Below are 19102 nucleotides of genomic sequence, written 5' to 3' on the forward strand. Positions count from 1 at the left end.
TTTTTTTTAAAGATGTAATCAAAAAATTAATGCTAAAAACAATGTCAGAAGCATTTTGTTTTGATCTAGTCAAATAAGGAATTACATGCATTTGAGTAAATTATAACATTAAACATTTAAATAACTTGCAGTAAAACCATTACTGTCATTCAACCAAGTTTCTACAGTTAAGTTTCTGCATGTTAAGTGTAAACTAATCCGGCATTTGAAGAATATCAATGGTTTATCCACTTAACATGAAGAAAAGATGCAATTGGAGATTTATTTTTTTTTCTGGAGAGATAAAATTTTAGCGATTGTGTAGCACTCTCTAGTGGCAAACAGTATTTTAGTCATTTAAGTCTTTGGAACAGAATTTATCATTTAAGTTATATAATTATTTTATATGACAAAATACAGTAATTTTGGAAAAGGGATTGCATATGTGTTTTTTGTTTGTTTCACTACTTAAAATCTCTCACACAACTTTTCTCTCTGCGATGTTTCAGATATCATATATGTCAATACTATTGATGCTGAATCTAATAACGTTTTAAAACTCTTTAAATAACGTGTTTTAATTCTTATCTTTGCAGGATATTACATGAACAAAAAAACAGAAAGCATTTGCTTACCTCTTCATTTACATTTCCTGTCTTCAAGTACAGTCCATAACTACAGAACACTGAACTCTGTGGAAACATTTTCTACAGTCTGCATGTATATTTCTTTCTGACACATATTTCCATAAATTAATCTGAAACTCAACCATATTTGAAAGGAAACAAATGAGCTTTTATTATTTAATGGGTCAGGACATGCTAGTTCCTAAGCTGTCAGTTTATGCTATAACTTCAGCCCAAACCCTTACTTTCTGAGAATAAGCATCTTTTCTGGCAGATTAGTAAAATTCTAACTTTAGTCTAGTGATAGAAAAAGCATAGGTGAGAAGATGAGCTAATCCATTTTCATAATAAAATTGTAAATCTTCTGGTAATAACTGTCTATACCAATTCTAAGCCACTGAAACTGAAGTTAAATTATATTAAAAAATCATTAAAAATAAATGTTATAAACCTCTGAAACTGCAAAGCAAGATTAAAAACCTGAGCACAGATAAGCACTTTTTTTTTTTTTTTTTTAAGACATAAGAAAAGGATTAGAACTGCAGTCAGAGCACAGGAACTGTAGAAACTTGCCATAATTTTTAGTTCAATATTTTTAAAGGACTCACTCTTAACCATTATCACATGCAAAGTTTTTGTTTCTAAGCAGTTTCCCTACACAATAAACCTTGGATCAAGAAAGCAATCCAAAAGGTTTAGTAGTCCATCTAGTGCTGGACAAATTTAAAACTCATTGGAAACACCTCAGTGGGATTAATTTCTCTGTATGCATAAAATTTATGTGTACAACCTCTGAAGCATTACTGATTTCCAATACCTCTCTCCAGCCAATGTTACAACCCAGTTACTAACTAGAAGAGTCCTCATCCACCAGAAACAAAGCAGACCCTGGAGTTTCTAGTAGGTTTTGGATAAACACCTAGAATGCCAGAGAATTATCTTGAGCACAACATCAGGACTGCTTTATGAACACTCAGTTTATGACAACTTTGGATGTACAGTTTCAGTTTATTCCTTTAACAAAAGTTTTATTATAAATATACTAATGGCTTGAAAAGTGTGGTTTTTTTGTGTGTGTTTTGTTGTTGTTTGTTTGTTTGTTTAATTTTAACGCCACAAGATAAAACACACATCACTGTAAAACTTCAACTTTAAAGCAAGTGCTTCCCCTCATATAACTTTTCCTCCTATGTAGAAAGCCTCCACTAGAACAGTTTATACCATTTAGTTTTCATTTTTTAACAAATGAACTATACTTTGGAGGTTCCTAGCTGAAAAAGTGTTGTTTTTAATGCCATAAAAATCCATGTTAATCCTTTAAAAAATTTCACTTAAAAGATTTTTATAATCAGCCTGTAGTACTTTTACTCTAAATCAAAAGAGTTTCTGAAATATTTTTGATCTTTAAATTGAATTCATCTCATGGACTGTGTAACAAGAAACATGCAGTTGTTTTGAGAAGTGAGGATTTAGGAAAGGAAGTTCATTGCTAGTTTATTCTGAATTTCTTATTAAGTTTTTCATTAACAAACAAATTATAGTTCTCAAATATAGAGCTTTCTAGATAGGAAGAGCAATTTTAGTAAGTTATATTATAAAAGCAGATATTTTAAAACTATCATTACACGTGTTACCTCGCAAGCTAGATATTCAATATTCCCGGTTTGATTTCCATTGCGACTTAAGTTATATATTACTATTAAGAATAAGCTAAGTATTACCTTAGCATACAGTTACTAAAACAATCAATCACATTTGTAAAGGGTCTTTCCTTAATTTTCCTGACAGAAGCCTTCAAATCATTAAAGTGGGGCTGTGTGTGTTCATATAGATATATATGTATACACATCTATGTACGTGTAGGTGCTTTATAATGCCACTGAAAATACTGTTAAAAGATACAATCATTTCTACATTTGTTACACATTGTTTACTTACAAGACAATGCCAGAGAATAGCAAGGAAATCAACTGCTTATGTCATAAGAAAATCAGTTTTATTGAACTCCTACTTTATTTTGTTTCAGTAAAAAGACTTTAAATTAGAATTTAGTACCTACATGGGGTTAAATACATGAGATACATAGTTCTGCTTGCTAATCAAAAGATTTTACTGTGTACCTTTCATGTTAAACCTTATCTTACAGTAATTTTATTAATAGAATAAGTGGTTTCTCTCAAGCATATTGGCTTTTGCTGTGAAAATACATTGCACATACAAGATAGTTCTAATACACTTACTGCTCCAATATAATGTCTTGAACTACTGTGCAGAATAAGAAGTCCAGTGTCTTGCTCCTAAGAGGTGCTCTAACAGTATTTTAATTGAAATAGGAATCTGAAATGCTAGCATTGTTTCTCAAACTGTGATTCAAAGTAATACTTTGCTGGCACCCTTCCTTACTGTCAAACAAATGGATATTCTACATATAAACTGTGAGAACAAAAATTATGAGACTTCCTTCTTACATTCCCATCTCAAAGCTACTTTGCTTCTGCACTGCAAATTTTACCATAACATTACAGCCTAAAGAGCAGCAGTTTTTTTGTTTTTGTTTTTGTTTTTAATTTGGTATCATCTTTTTTTTTTTTCTTTTAAACCAACAGGAATGCAATATAAATGTAACAGTTTTCATCCTCGAGACTCTGTACTCCTTTCCATCTAAGAATGCAAATGGCCCCAGTTCAACAGAAAGGCGTCCAACAGCAGAAACAGAAAACCCTTTTTGGGCCCTTAATGAGGTCTCCAGAGCCCAAGGCAAACCGATAACAAATTGTACTTTCCACATATTGGGAAGTGGGGGCTGTGAGGGGGGAGAGGAAGAAAACCCCTAGAGCCTGTCAACTGAAATTAATTGAACTTAGCCATGCCAAGAAAACACTGGTAATAAACCCTCCCCATCTAAATTAAGGTTTTACACCATAACAAAAAAATAGTAAAAATTTATGGCAGTAATTTCATCTTGGGTTTTTCAAGAAGAGCTTGCTGATTTTCTTGCACTCAATAGAAAAATCCCAGAGGAGCAATGCATGCAGCAATAAGGCAGACTTCTAAAAAGATACCACTTAATTTCTCACTCTTTCCCTCGCACTATTGCTACTCTTCCACTTTTATTTAACTGAATATTAACTCTATCACTGCAATATGCTACCACCAGGTTTCTCATTGTACACAGGTAGTAACTCTCTTGCTTTGCTAGCCCCCTGAGAGGGCATTAGATCTCTGCAGGTTCATCAGTCATTCTATCATCCTAAAAGCAGTCGAGATTCTAGACAAGTTAGGATTAACAAAATGGAATCAAAGATCAAAACATAAAAGATTTTAAAATATTAAATCTCAATATGGGCCAGATGATAAACTTTCCATGCAGAAGTAACTGGCACTGTACTGCTTATCCCCTATATGCTGCAGAAATAAACTGATCCTGGATTTGACAGCTGCTGAATACATGTTTTGCTTCACCCACTTACAGACTACATCCTATTAAAAATCCAGCAACTAATACTCACTGCATCTATTTAATATAGAGTATCCGAACCCTTAATTGATGACTTTCTGGTTTTAGTTTGTTCTGCTAACAAAGGCAAATTAACATGTGTATTTTAGTTATACTGTGCTCATCTTCAAAAGGACATCCTTCCTTTGACTTCCTTTAACTTCAAGTTAAAGGATTTTTTCAAAAAAATAAGAATAAAAACTATAATCCATGCACTCTGTGAAACCTACAGAAATGATCAGTGACATCCTTTATTGCATCACTCTATCATCCAAACAGAAAGTGAAAATAACTATACAGCTCACATTTTTCTGCTGTGTCATTGAACAGCTTATACTGAAATGCTTTTGGCAGGTCAGAAAAATGACTACCAAAGCTCCTCAAATCAATCATTTAACAAATTAAGTCTCACACAGAGAATTTTCACACTCTTTAAAATGCTTTGTTCAAGCCAACTGTAGCCAGACATTTCATGGACTTCACTGCCCCCATCTTAAGTCCATTACCTCAAAGCTGTTCCGCACTCTCCACAGAAGCACAGCAAAACCTCTCCTTCCTAATTCAGTCTTGAGATTATTCTAGCTTCACCATTCACCTGAAAATGGAAGCTAATATATTGTCTAGGCTGTTGAAGGATTCGAACTATCCCTGGCATGATTTCAGTCCAGCCCAACTGGTCTTTCATTCTCAAGCACCGCTTCAGAGTCCACACAGCCCAGAAGTTATTCCCTGCCATAGGCAATGTGGACAGTTGATCAATTGTGGAAGCTGAAAGAGTTCAATAGGATGGAAGTGGCCAAATTAGGACACTTGTGACACTTCATTTCAGGACTAAAGACTGGTCCTTGACATTATTTAGTTCATCAACTTAGATGAAGTTGTAGACTATTTGAAAAGATTTCAAAAAGTCTATTATGACAGTTACTAGAAGCAAACATTTTCTAGGCAGAACAATAAATTCTTCAGGATATTTCTTTGTTTAAGTTTCTTTTTTCTTTTTTTTCTAAGAATTCTCTATGCTTGTCTTGCACTGTCCTTGCACTTACCCACAAATATTTCTATATTTAACACGACACTTGTTCCAAATCAGTCCATCTTCCATATACAGCTTACTGCACCATTCAGCTAATGTGCTCAGTTTAAAAGGCTTTCTTTATGTTAAGAGCTTATCCTTCCATTTCCCTTTTCTGTCCAGGCTTTCTAAACCTCTGCAATCTCTTCTGAGACTCACAAGCTACACAATTCTTAAGATTTTATTTAATCCCCCTGATCGGGCTAATACCATATTCTTGAGGAAAGTCTGAAGAAAGCTGGCTGCCTTTATCTAGGTTGAACTAACTGTTTTGTTATTTCAAGTAAGAACCATAAAATTGGGATCACAAAAGGAAACTGTGTAGCATTTGTTTGCCTTTAAACACAGCAATTATCAGGCTGATTTTCTGATAGGAACTTTGAGAATAAATCAGTGACATTGAAACGAACTATATATCATCCTGTATTTCTGTGTTAATACACTTGTATTATCCAATGATGCACAAAAATGCACTACAAATAATCTTAACTACCTGACATATATATATGCCATTTCATTTGCTGAAACAGTTCCAAATCCTACCTAGCAAAACCATCACAGTTTTCATGTCAACGGACATTTCTTCCCAATTCTTCTGATATCATTTGAACAATTTTACCTAAAGTTTCCACAGTGTCTATGAGCTGTTTTATGGAGGTTGACCACGCAATTCACCTAGCTGTCCAGATTTTTACAAGCATCTTCTGACTTGGGATAGCAATATGCTGCCACAATAACAGTCATTTCCAGAGAAGGATTAAGGCCTTTCCTAGGCCAAGTATGAAACTTTTCCTCTTAATTCTCCCTTCTGCTACCCCTGCAGCACAATCCAGCTCTCAGTTCTGTGAGAAATGAATGACAAGCTCTGGTTATCTCTACCACCTCTGTTTACATGTGGGAGTATATTTAAGCTACTAAGCCATACAGGGTAAACTAAAAACAAAGGAAAAGCAATAATGAGATTGCTTTAAACTATTACTACCTAGTGTTAGCTCAGCAGAGAATTAAGATCATTAGAAATAGAAGAAAAAAGGTTGATGTGACAAGATACAGAAACCCTAACAAGAAGTGGCAGAGAAGATAGCAGCTCAGCGCAGTCAACTCTCTGTCCAAGAATAAGAGGTTAAGAGAGGAGGGGGAGAGTCACCAGCTCAGCCTCAAAAACACCCATCTCAGCGCTAACCTTGAGCAAAGACCAGCAGGAACCACCCACCAAGTCCATTATGGCCTTCTGAAGGAACAGGACAAAGCGTTTTAGCAACTAGTCCAAGAAATCTGCTGTGTTTTAACATCTGATTTTCTGATACAAAGCAAATCACCTCCAGCTCAACCCTGGCCTGGAAAGGGGATGCAAATATTAAATATGTAATTAGGAATTAATAGCTTTTCTAAATATAAAGTTCTCCAGAAAGACAGAGGCATTGTAGGCATCAAGACATCACTAATGAATATGTGAACTGCTACATTTAACTTACTCAACAGAAAAATTCAAAAGAGGAAAGCAAGAGTCAAAATGAAAAAAAAAAAAAAGAAAAGAAAAAAGAGAAAAAACACTTTTTTGCTGATACAGCATGTCAGAAAGCAGGCACTTGTTTCATTTTCTATTTCTGGAAGTTGTGAGAAGTAGTATTCTAGAAAACAGGCCATAAAAATTACACCAGTGACCCTGAAGCATATTATTATTCATTAAAACTTTAACATTGCAATAACTATAAATGACTGGAAAATTATTCTAACACTGAAATGTGACCATAATTCTGCAGACAGTAAAATTTTCGACTTTATTTTTAAGGCCACCCTTCCCTAAAACTCCAATTGTGGCACAGCATATTCTAATTAGATTACAGCAATTAACTTCATAGAATTTCTTCCATATTCCCCTCCAAGATCTTAAAATTAAAAAATCTCTGATTCAAAGGAAAAAGCACAAATACATTTCAGGATATCAGGACAGGAATTCACTGTTTCATTTCTTGATATTGGTGGTTATAGCTTTATTTTTAGCTATCCACTGTAACTTCCATATAATACTTACATAGAACTACGAAAATATTTATCTGTAATTCTTATGGAAGAAGTCAACTCCAAAGCACCATGCATGAACACTTGAAACATCATGCACAAGAGAATATAAATTATTTAAAAAAACAAACAAACAACAACAACAACACTTTCTTACTCTACTGTGATACTAATTTGTTCGTACTCCTCTTTTATGACAAGTCTTGTCTTTGTGTTGTTAAGACGAGATGCATTAATTGATGCCATCTTCATGGAACTTTTGCTTGCTCAGTGTAAGAGTATTTTACTTGACTTCCATGAAGCCACTGTATGAATTGGACTAGAGCTTACTAATAACTCTTAAGCTGACATGTTTGTACATAGCCTGCTTGACCCATAAATCAAGATAACTATAATGCCAACATTCACGTACTTCATAAAAGACTAGGTGGGTAAGAAAGCTCCATATTACTGTTAAGTCATTTCTGCTAGCCAATGTAGCTGAACTGATTCTGAAAACCAGATGCTACCAAGCGAAGGAGTAAAGTGTGGGAAGAAAAAAACAAAAACTAAAGATATTCAGAGAACCCGAAAAAAAATACTATTCTCTCCTTTAAAAAATGTCAATACAAATAGGAGACTGCAGAGATAACCAAACAGCCCAATCCTGTCCTATCAGCCTGGTATGACGTGTGCTGTATATAAGCACTCTCCATTGTTTGTGACTTCTCCAGTGACCCCTGTTTTATCGTAAGTACTGCAACTACTTCAAGTAATTTCCATGGTAACTGTATATATGGTTCCTAATTTTAATACTCAAAAAAAAATAATTATCTGAATGATTGAAATAAAATACATAATTTAGCTCCTTACTCAGATACAATTCACTAAAAGCTAAAATGAACAAAGATGTTCTGAAAATACATTCAAGGCCAGTTGTGCCTGAAGAAGAAAAGACTGTAGTTTTCTGGTTATGTAGCTGCTTTCAGAAGGATTACACTCTGCAGTTACTCATCTGCAAAATGTTACTTCTATTTCATAGATTTTGAATATGAACTATTAAATCTATTAGATCAACAGTGATTCCTCCCACCTGCACTTAAGACATTGATATAATGTCCATATCATTTCTGTATTGAAATATTTCCTTTTTAGGTAGCACAGGAGAAAACAAATATATTTAACTTTTCCAATTGTATCATGACAGTTGCATACAATGTAAGCTATGAAGCCACATAAAGATTAGATTATAAATTTCCAAATGACAATTTCAAACAATATACCGCTGGGCTTACTTTAAAAGAAAATGGGATAACAGATGGTATTCGGTGTCTAGGTGCCTCCTTTCCCCCTGCTTTTTTCCCTGCCTTTTTTTTTTTTTTTTTTTTAATGTAATCATTAAATAAATTTGGTGGTTTGTTTCTGGGCAGCTCAAATACTGAGCAGCTCAAAAAAAGTAGAAATGTGAAAGAAAATGAGAAAAAGTGTCATGTAAGTTCAAATGAAGTAAACATTTAGAGATCACCTCTGAATAAATATAAATATAATATATAGCATATATATATATAAATACATATATGTCACAAATATATATCGTGTATTTTAGAAGCAGATAGCTCATTTTTAAATATTTATAAATGATACACCTGTGAAATCCTCCAAATACTCAAGGGGCTGGTCAAATCAGCACTCTCTCTCATTCTCTCTACCTCCCATAAAAAACATTTTAAAAAAATCATCCTAAAATACACACAATAATGCATCACTAAGTGACATTTTAAACTAAGTTGCCACAGAGTTGAACCAACAGTTCCAAAGCTAATAGAGGAAACTGGCAAACGTGGGCTGACACTCTGTCTGCATTTCATGAATCACTTTAAGCAATTTTCCTTGTCAGATGATTTGGAAAATTCTTTAACTTTTTTTTTTTTTTTGGATGAAATACATGCTAAACAAGCAGAACAAAATGTTCAGTCAACTTCCAAGGTGCTAAATGCCTTTTTACATTATTTTAGATGCAAACTGATATTGTTAACCCAGATTAAAAAAAAATAATAATCTTTCCAAAATTCAAATGTCATTTCACTGGGTATCCCTATTTGAGATAATGACAAATACAACTAACAACAGAAACAAACACAGACATCCATTGCACCTTGAATAAACCTAGGCTCATCAACATTTGAAATATGAACTCCAGAGTCATGCCTCATCCAGTTTGTCCAAACACAAGCCTAAACACTCTTCATTCACAGAACTCTTTTTTCACACTTTTTTTCTTCACATTTGCTGTATCTAGTATTTGACATACAGAAATCCCAGGAGATTTCATAAACAGATTAGATAAGCAGACAAGCCATCCCACCCCCCTCTCTCTCCTACCAACATCCTTTCTACATCATTGGTACCATTTTTCCCCCTTTCAAAAGCTTTATCTAATTAAATTAGATTTAAATTAGAGCATTGTTCTCAACTTGTATTTAGCCATAAAGTTCCCTACTTCTATTTTAGCCCACAAAAGAGCTTGTTCTGAAAATATCTTCCAATACTTATTTTTCTCCCAATATCAATCAATGTATCAGTATCAATAATTATTTCCTAAGCTTAGGCCTTACCTGCATCCTTTCCTTGCACTAACAGTCCTCCGAAGAAGCAGTATTACTCTCTTCCATCATGACTTCAAATCACTTGTGGAAATAAAGTATTCTAGATAGGCTGACCCCAAAGCTTATTCAATTCCAGACACCTGTGGTGAAGACCAGTTAGGAGCTGGATGTGATGGTACCAGCACAGGCCCATTGGTACTATGCTGGAAGACTGTACAGTATCTTCCTACAAATCAGATGATGCATAGCAACTCAGAGATAACTACAAGCCTTCCATAATACAAAGGATAAAAATGGTTTAAGAAGTCTGAAAAAAATAACTTTTCTAACAATGAACAGCAGCTTCTGTTAAAATGATGAATTACATGCTCTTCTGTGTAAATTTCACAGGAAAGTATGGTGAACCCCTCTTTCTTGACAGTACACACGAATGTGCCTGACTACTCTTGATGATATGAGGAGCACTGTCTTATTACTAATCTGCAGTATGTCAATTCACAACAAGAGGATAAAATAAATCTATAGTTTCTAGTTTCACCCCAGAGTGAATTATTTCAACTTCATTCATTTTCACTCAAAAGAAGTAATACAGATTTGCCATACTGAAACAATTTGTTTCCCTTTCATTTACACATTTATCTATGAAGACAATATAAAATATGGTATAGGAAGGCCTCTCTCTTTACATGTTACATATACTTTACAATTTCGTACAAACTGGGATCATCAGTGATAATGTCTTCTAGCCCTTCATTTTGTTTTGATCAACTGAAATTTTAAAATCAGTTTTCACCTAATTATACATTCCATCCTTAAAAATAAATAAATAAATAAAATAAGGCAGGGGGCGGGAATACAACCTGAATGGGAAGGATATCTATGCATATACATATAGTGTTCCACCTATCTTTAGTTTTCCTATGTATTAAATCAGAATTAATAATACTGTTACATTCCTTACAATGAAAAAACAAACCACACACTCCAAGCAAAACATTAACATCATTACTTAAACTGAAAAAAACAGTTTTCAGCTGTCTTATTTCAATTCAAGTGCTCATAAATACTCATTTTACACAGTAAATTGTCCTTCTACTGATACTTTAATAAAAATAATAATAATAACCAAAAAGCATACCTCAGCAGTTTTGAAAAGTGATTTTTATACATAATAAGCTTATTAATTCACACTGAAGAATATAACTGTAGCATGGAAATACCGTAAGACACAATTAAAATCGACTGTATGCCTTAATATTAGGTGCTTGTAAGTTACTCCTATTTTTTCAAATGTCCAAATGTGTGACATTTAAATTCTTAATTTCTAGACTCTAAAAAGCTTATTACAGAAACAGTAATATTACTATCTTTTGAAAAATAACTTTGCATTTAAAAGAAAAAATATTTCAAATCTTCCCAGTACCCAAATTTTTATCACATCAGAATAGAGAGGGTGTCTGATAAGTTAATGGGAAAATGAACTTGTAATGTCAAGTCACACAAAGTTATATAACTCCCTCCCTCCCACAAATCCTGCATGTTTGAAGAATCAACTTTCTCAAAGTTGAAGAAACCTCAAGTTGTTTAAATTCATAAGCGCTTTTCAAGATTTTTCCAGTTCTTAGCAACTTAAAAATACATCAGCAAATCAATCAAATTTCCCCACTCAACTCCAAATAGGAGGAGTTCAAAGAAAATAATGATTTTAACATCAGAATGTTTCACTTTTAAAAGTCTATATCCATAGAGCCAGAGAAATAGAATACTTTGGGTTGGAAAGGATCTTAAATATCATCTGGTTTCTTCAGTTCATCAGGTTGCTCAAAACTCCACCTAACCTAAGATCAGTGTGGATAAATCCAAGGAAATAGATAATAATCTGAACAATGCTAAACTCAGACACTGAAAATTGCAAATTCAGGGAAGAGATTTTGAAGTAATCATTGTAAGTCTTGTAAATTAACAGTTCTTTGTGTAGTGACAGCCCAAGGGCCCAGGGTGGGGCGGAGTTCACTGCAATATTGCACACTATTAGGAAGGGTGCTGAGAACAAATAAGAGTGGTTTTCTGTCACTAATAGCTCAGTGTGCCCATATCTCAAATGCTTGTATGGAATCCCAGTCTGCATACCTCATATTGTGACACTACTGTGGCTCACAGTAGTGTCACAATACTGGGACTAGAAGACACCAAAAATAGTAAAAATAAAACCTCTAAATAGATAACTCCACTTTCTTCATGCAGTAGCTAATGGAGCTCTTGGAACACGTGAATGCCAAATCAAAGATTGGTAACAGCCAATCAAAAATTGGTAACAGCCAAATCAAAGAAGGTTGCTAGATAAATGAATGGACAACAGATCTATAAACATAGACTAACAAGATCAGGAAGAGTACAAGGAGAATGGAACATAGAAAATGGACAGGCTCATATGTTCTCCCTAAGCAGAATCTCCTGGTCTCAGGGTCAAAAATTGGATGCTGAGCTAGATGTCCGTTGGTCTGATTCAACAGGGCACTTACACTGTTAATGAGAATGCAGCTTGATTAACAAACTTTACAATTTTCAATTAAAAGAGACAGAGCAATTGAACTGAACAGAATACACATTTAGAAATCAATATTTAATACACCTTCCACCTACTGTTATTCCCCAGTACAAAAAGAAAATTGTAGGAAGAAAAGTAACGTAGTCAGTACTGATCATTAATGATGTTACTTATACTATCTATACTTATATTTATACTTATCTAAGAATTCCAAGATCTTTGTTACACTTCAAGTGAAATATAGAAACATTTGTCCTAATCTTACAAGTTAACAACATGCATAGAAGTATAAACCTGTAAAAATTGCTTTATGGTGAAATTAAAACCCAAATGCAAAAACTGTTGTTTTACAAAGAACGCTTTCTCTCTTTTAGAGGACATAAGAAATAACAACCAACTGCTTCCATTATCAGCCTAAAAATGATAAATTGCACATAACTCTGCCTATTACTATTATCCCTACCGTAAAAAGCAATAGCATTTAAAAATATTTTTCATTTTGCTTTGAGATTTACTTTAAACCCATGCTGTATTTTCTGTGGTGTCTCTCTGTTCCGTTGCTTTCCTTCCTTTAATCATTCCTACTGTTGCAAATGCTTATGCAACCTTTCACAAATTGTCGTGTTCCCTAATAACTTGACTCTCTATTGCACCTGACTTGCTCAGTTTTATTTATCACTCTTTTCATCTCGATTTTTTTTTTTTTTTTGGTTTCAACTGTTTGTGTCCTATCTTTTTGGCTTATGCTTCCCAACTCAAACTGAGATGAGAAACAGCAAGTACAGTCCAAGCTCAACAAACTCAAGTTTGACACAGGTTCTACAAGCTTTTTTAAAAGAGCAAAATGACACTGAATGAAGCACTTTACTTTATAGTTTTCTTATTTACACTGATTTATACCTTTAAAATGTGCTACACAGAAGATAACTTAAGGTTTGTGAATAGAGAAGCAAGTTTAATTACAGACGTGTTTGCTGTACTATGACATTCTTAATATCATCCAAATTATTCCACAGCAGAGCTTGGCCTAGTGTTGTTTGACAGATGGCTTTATAAACATAGAAAGTGAAAAGAGAATCCTTCTAAGCATATTATTTGGGTTCACATATACAATTTGAATATTAATAATGTGTGATTTTAAGTGTGGTAAAGTGTTTCAGACACATCAATAAACCATGCCCATTATCTGCTTAGAAATAGGGAAGAAGAGAAATGCTTTACACAATGACATCAAACAAATTTGACAGATGGCCACCATGGACAAATAAAAACAAACCAGAATGCTTACAAATATGGCAAAAACAAGATTTCCTCCTGTAAAAGTCTGTCTTCGGAAGCATATATAGCAAGGTTTCACAGTTAACCCTATCTCTTAGCATGCAACAGAAACCACAAAAGAGGATTTAAAGAGTGTTGAAGATACCTTTTTAAAAAAGGTTTGTCTCATGCAACAATAACTTTAAAACACAACTTGCTGCAGAATTATTATGAACAATTTTATAATTTAATTTATAATTTAAGGTGTATCTGCATATCGCTGTGAAGCTGAATGACTACTACTAATTTTCGCCTGTGCTGGATTTCTTATGAGGTGAAACAGCTTGAAAATGGACCTAAAAACAATTTACAGTTTCTAAACTCAAAAGGAATACATAGAATTTTGAATACACAGAAATTCTAACCATATTACAAAAAAGCCTATTTAGGTCACACATAAAGAATATGTACTCAAGATATAAGTATATACACTTTTTCACTTTTTTTTTTTTTGAATTATATCCAACAAACTGAGCTGGCTCTTTCTCACAGTTCTCAGATATTTCTATACAAGCCATATTGACCCCTTTACACACACTTTCACAGAAACATTCGTTTTCAGAAGATGAGCTGTCTGGCAGATTGTCATCAACAGCTTAAATGCACACTAGATTTTTTGCTTTTTCCTCAAAGCTGAGTTAGGCTTTTTGGGCTAGGATAACTGAAACTGTTACGACAGACAGAGAAAGAATTAAGAAAAAAGCTGTCTTGATAAAGTTCTTGAAAAATGTTATTGATGATGCCTCTAGAGAAGTGAGCTTCTGTATCACTACGAATAAAAAGAACATATTTGGAGCCAAAATTAGAAGTGCAAGCTTCGGATCAAAAGAGTACATGAACTAAGATGAGAAAAAGAATATTTTAAATCAATAAGCATTCTGTCACGGACAGGCAATAGCTTTCTTGATCTCATGTAGAAGATCTATGCCATTTGAAAAGTCTGAGACTATCTCATTATCTTTGGAAAAGAAAAAAATACCAGACTGAACACATACTAGAAAAAATTGCTGGGAAAAAAATGAAAAAATGTGCAAAGATAGAAAGATAAGCAAGCAGCACCTAGCCACTAAAATGGAGATGTTAGAAAATAATTTCCTTGCTTTTCACAGGTATAAAAAGAAAGGTATTGGAAACATGCCAAGAACGATTCCTCAGTGTGATCACCTTCTACTAGAAAGAGTGCTTAGCTCTTCTCTCCACTCTCAGAACTCTCAGAAAAACAAGCAAAAGAAACAAACAATCAAAAAAAAAAAAGGAAAAAAACCTACACGCTTGCAGTAAAAGCTGATTTGTCAATCTAATAGCAGTGTAAACCCTCAAAGGTCTAGAGTGACATTTCAAAAGTATTTTCTTTTAATACTATTTTTTGTAAAACAAACAAACAAACAAAAAAAAAAACCAGCATATTTTAATTATCTCTGGACATTACATTATCACTGTACTGCATACGGTATTGAATTTGGAAAAGATTTTAAGAATTCAGTTATCCAGAGATGAAGAAAACCTTGTTTGTCTTGCCAAGCAAGATTTTTTTTTCTAAACTCTGAAATGTCAGCATATCTGCACAGTTAGAAATAAAATATTTTCACAGCAGTAAATGCTTCCCAAAGCACAGTACAAATAAAATAACTAATCAAATTAACACGTTGCCTATGTAACCATTTATATTTCTCAAGTGCGGTAACTAAGGCAAAGATATTTCAGTCGGCCGAGATTAATCACTGCATTCACAAGAAGACATTTTATAAGGATATTAATGGCAGTCTTTTTTTTTTTTTTCTCCTCTTCTTTTTCCAGATGTTTCTGGACATTCTTAATGCCTTACCAGAGCTCCTGCCAACAACTTTTGCTCTGTGTTTTTCAGTTAGGTCAGTGATATAGCAGAGTTGGATTTTAAGTTAAAACAATTGTTCAACAGTCCCTTTTGGATGTCTACATGCTTTTTGTAAACACCAGCCTTCTCTACCGGTAGATGTATAGGGAGAAGGAAGAATTACTTGCTTAAAAAAGCTAGTGCTGAATTTGAGTTGCAGATGATGTTTATTTTATGTACCCAGGAAAGTGTTTCAACTGCTTCTTCCTCAAGAGTTAACTTTTCTCTTGTTTCAGCATGCTCTTAAATTGAACCATATTCAGAATGTCGTCTGGCAAGTTATTATCATTGCATTTCCATCAAGCAAAGGAACACTGCAAAATAGATACCTACTACAGGTAGGGAATTCAGAGATCTACCGGTAAGGCTGGAAGTGAAACATTGCTGCTTAAGCAGTAGCTAACTTCAGCAAGTGAATCACAAAGCAGAAGAAAAAATGAAGCGACTGCACCATCGCTATTATTAAGGACATGTATCTGAAGCTGTCTGGCCAAGAAGAGAATTAAGGGAAAAAAAACTAAAACTGTCTAACCTACACAAAGAGATGTTGTTTTCAAGCATGCCTCTACCTGCAAAACAAGTGGTCACGATTACCAACATTCCTTAGTTTAGAACTTTCCTACTGAAACTCACGCTTTTTTATTAAAAAAAAAAAAAATATATATATATATATATAGGCCCTGTGGAAAATAAATAAATAAATATATATATATATATATAGGCCCCCTCCCTACCAAAAGCTCAGGAGACACAGGGCTTATAATTTTATTTGCCTGCACTCAGGCCGAGGATTACAAATGCTGTAATCACTAGTATTAAAAACTCCTGAGGCACTGAACAAAAAACACCCAGTATCATCATTGCTTAATAAAAGGAAAGGGAAGATATTCCCTCTGCACTGATAAATACATGTAATACACATCTTACCTTCTAAGGTAAAAGTATTTCTACGCTATAGTTTCTATAGCAGCTAAGTACTTCAAGGGAAACACAAAGTACTTAGATATATTCTAATACTAGCAGATTGAATTAGTACTGCTATAATAACAATTTTTTCAGTTTAAAATAAATTTTAAAGAGGCCAAAAAAGTGCAAAACATTTTCCACATTTACAGGGTTTTTCTACAGTCCTCTACCTTTTTTTTTTTTGTTCTGTTTTTTAAACATGTTTTAGGATCAAGAATTTATGTAGTAATAATTAATATTTCATTTTCATTAGTCACGTTATAATATCTCAAGAAGAAAAACAATTTCTATTTCAATAATTTCTACAATTAGTATTTCTCTAAGACAATAAAGAAATAGCAAATACAGATAAAATTTGACCTTTTCCCCCTTTCACAATCTTTTTCACATTCTGGTATTACTGACCAAATTTAAATTGGTCTGGTTGGACCATTACTCCCACAATTAAAACTCAGCATCATCCAGTGGCAGACTAAACATAAGAAAGCTAATGGAGAATTTCCTTCTGACTTGATCTCTGTACTGGTTCTCTCTACAGCTCAGAACAACAAACCGTAATGGTTCCAGAAACCTGGGAAGTTTAGGATAAAATCACAGCATACACTAGCAATAACACTTTCACTCAAGAGTTTACACACAGAAAAACTACGTATCTTAGACTTTTATTACAGTGACACCTTGTGGCTACATTTGATTTGGAATCTCTCAAAGGTTTCATTTTCTTGTAATTGCTTTAAAGAGGTTTTCAAAATTTGTGATCTAGGACAAAGAACAAAGATGAAACTGCAAAACAAAAATGAAAGGATGAAAAACTGAAAAGGCTAAAACACAAAACAGCACCGCCTATTCAAAGATCATTAGAGGTGTTAACATTCACTTGATGTACCAATGCCCCACAAATTATTTTTCATGGGAAGCACAGTAATGCCCCTAACTCTAAAAGCATTGCGGATACACGTTCACAATGCTTCATATATCAAAAATCAGTCATGGTAAAGGCTGCAATACACATAATGCAACGAATAACTTATCAAGCACACTAAATTGGCCTTAATTCATTGTGAAATAAATTGCGTGTATTTTATTCATCAACTAACTGCCAGAAAGTTGCATCTTTCTCATTCAGCTAGTGTGAAAGAGACATTGACTACAGATTTGAAAATAGATAATGACTCACCTAAGAGAAAAATGAAAGGTTTTCAAAAAACAAACAAAAATCCAACCCTGCATACATGCAAATAGAAAATACATTCACATTTTCTTCCTAATTAAATGCTTGAAGAGCTCCTTAAAACTCAGGTGAACACATTAATTCAGCTCTTGACAGCTCTCACCTTGCATAACTAATACTTATATGAAAGATGACTCAAAAAGGAAACTAATGTTGCCTAGCATTTCAGGGCTAATATCCTCTTTTTAATCTATGTTTGAACAATTGCCCTAGTGTAGCAGAAAAAAACACACTGTCCTTCAACAACACCTACAGAACCTGACACATTCCACTCCCTTGTTTTGAAAAACAGTGTGTATATTAAAACCACAGTCAATAAACTTAGTTCTCCAGTTCTCCCTTACTCCTCAAAAAGTCATCCTATACAGTGATACTATAAAGAACTCTGCTTTATGACAAGCAGACAAACTAATGCTGAAATAGAAAATCAATTTTGGACAAGTCTTTGGATGAAGTCATAGAATGGCTGTCCTTTTGAAAGAAGATTAAGAGAAGTCCTGCCACACCACCTTAGATCTCTTCAAATTTTGTTAACATGATGGAATCAAAAATCACTGTCCTTAGTAACAAGCTGTCCACTTTGTACTAAGCTAAGGTCACAAGAAAAACAAAACCAGACAAAACAAAACACACCTATAAACTCCATGAGGCATTTCATCATTGATGGATGAATTAACAGAGACACCTTTAAGCAAGACTTATCAGACAGAGATACAAACTAGAGGACAGCTGCAATCTCAGAGTGAGAAAACAGTAAAATAAGAATCATAGAGCTTGCAGGGAAGAAGTGAAGATGCATTTGCCTGCATCAGGAAAAATACATTTGAAGCCAGTTACGTTTAGTATGAGATTACTAAAGCAACAGGGAGGCTGAGAAAAAAGTTACCTAAGAAAGGGGGCACACAAACGACCCACTAGAATTTTACCACTTACGCTACAACAGTTTGTCTGCAATTCCATGTTGCAGAGCAGTGAAGGATCAGAGCAAGAGGCCACTCTTTGAAGGAAAAAAAAAGTGCTTCCCTTCCTTGGTGATTCAATTAATTGCTAAATGATTAAGACATCTGTGTCTACAGACTAATCACTACAACACTGGGTCTATGATACAAAGCATAGTGATCATAACATCTCTGGAATCTACAGATTACAGTTTCTCTGTTAACAAGTTCAATACAATTTTTGGATAGGAGAGCTTCAGTGTGATCACAAGCTTTTTCCAGAATTACCAGCACCTCCAACAAAAAGACATCATCACCTCAATAACGATTAAGCCCACCTAGCTGCTTTGTTTTACACATATCGTTGCTCAAACCTCCTTAATCTTAACTTTCCTCTTTCTCGCTTTCATAACTTTCATACTCTTTCAGTGCAACAACAGAAAACATGT

At 34.0% G+C, this 19102-nt stretch overlaps 1 protein-coding gene across 1 annotated transcript in view; it reads right to left on the bottom strand.

Moving 5' to 3' along the window:
* BTBD9 (BTB domain containing 9) overlaps positions 1-19102 on the bottom strand; it is a 118841-nt gene that overhangs the window by 80494 nt on the left and 19245 nt on the right. The gene's annotated exons all lie outside the window — the stretch shown is intronic.

The sequence above is a fragment of the Netta rufina genome, assembly GCF_964035555.1.
Source record: "Netta rufina genome assembly, chromosome: 3".
In the NCBI taxonomy this organism is placed as follows: domain Eukaryota; kingdom Metazoa; phylum Chordata; class Aves; order Anseriformes; family Anatidae; genus Netta; species Netta rufina.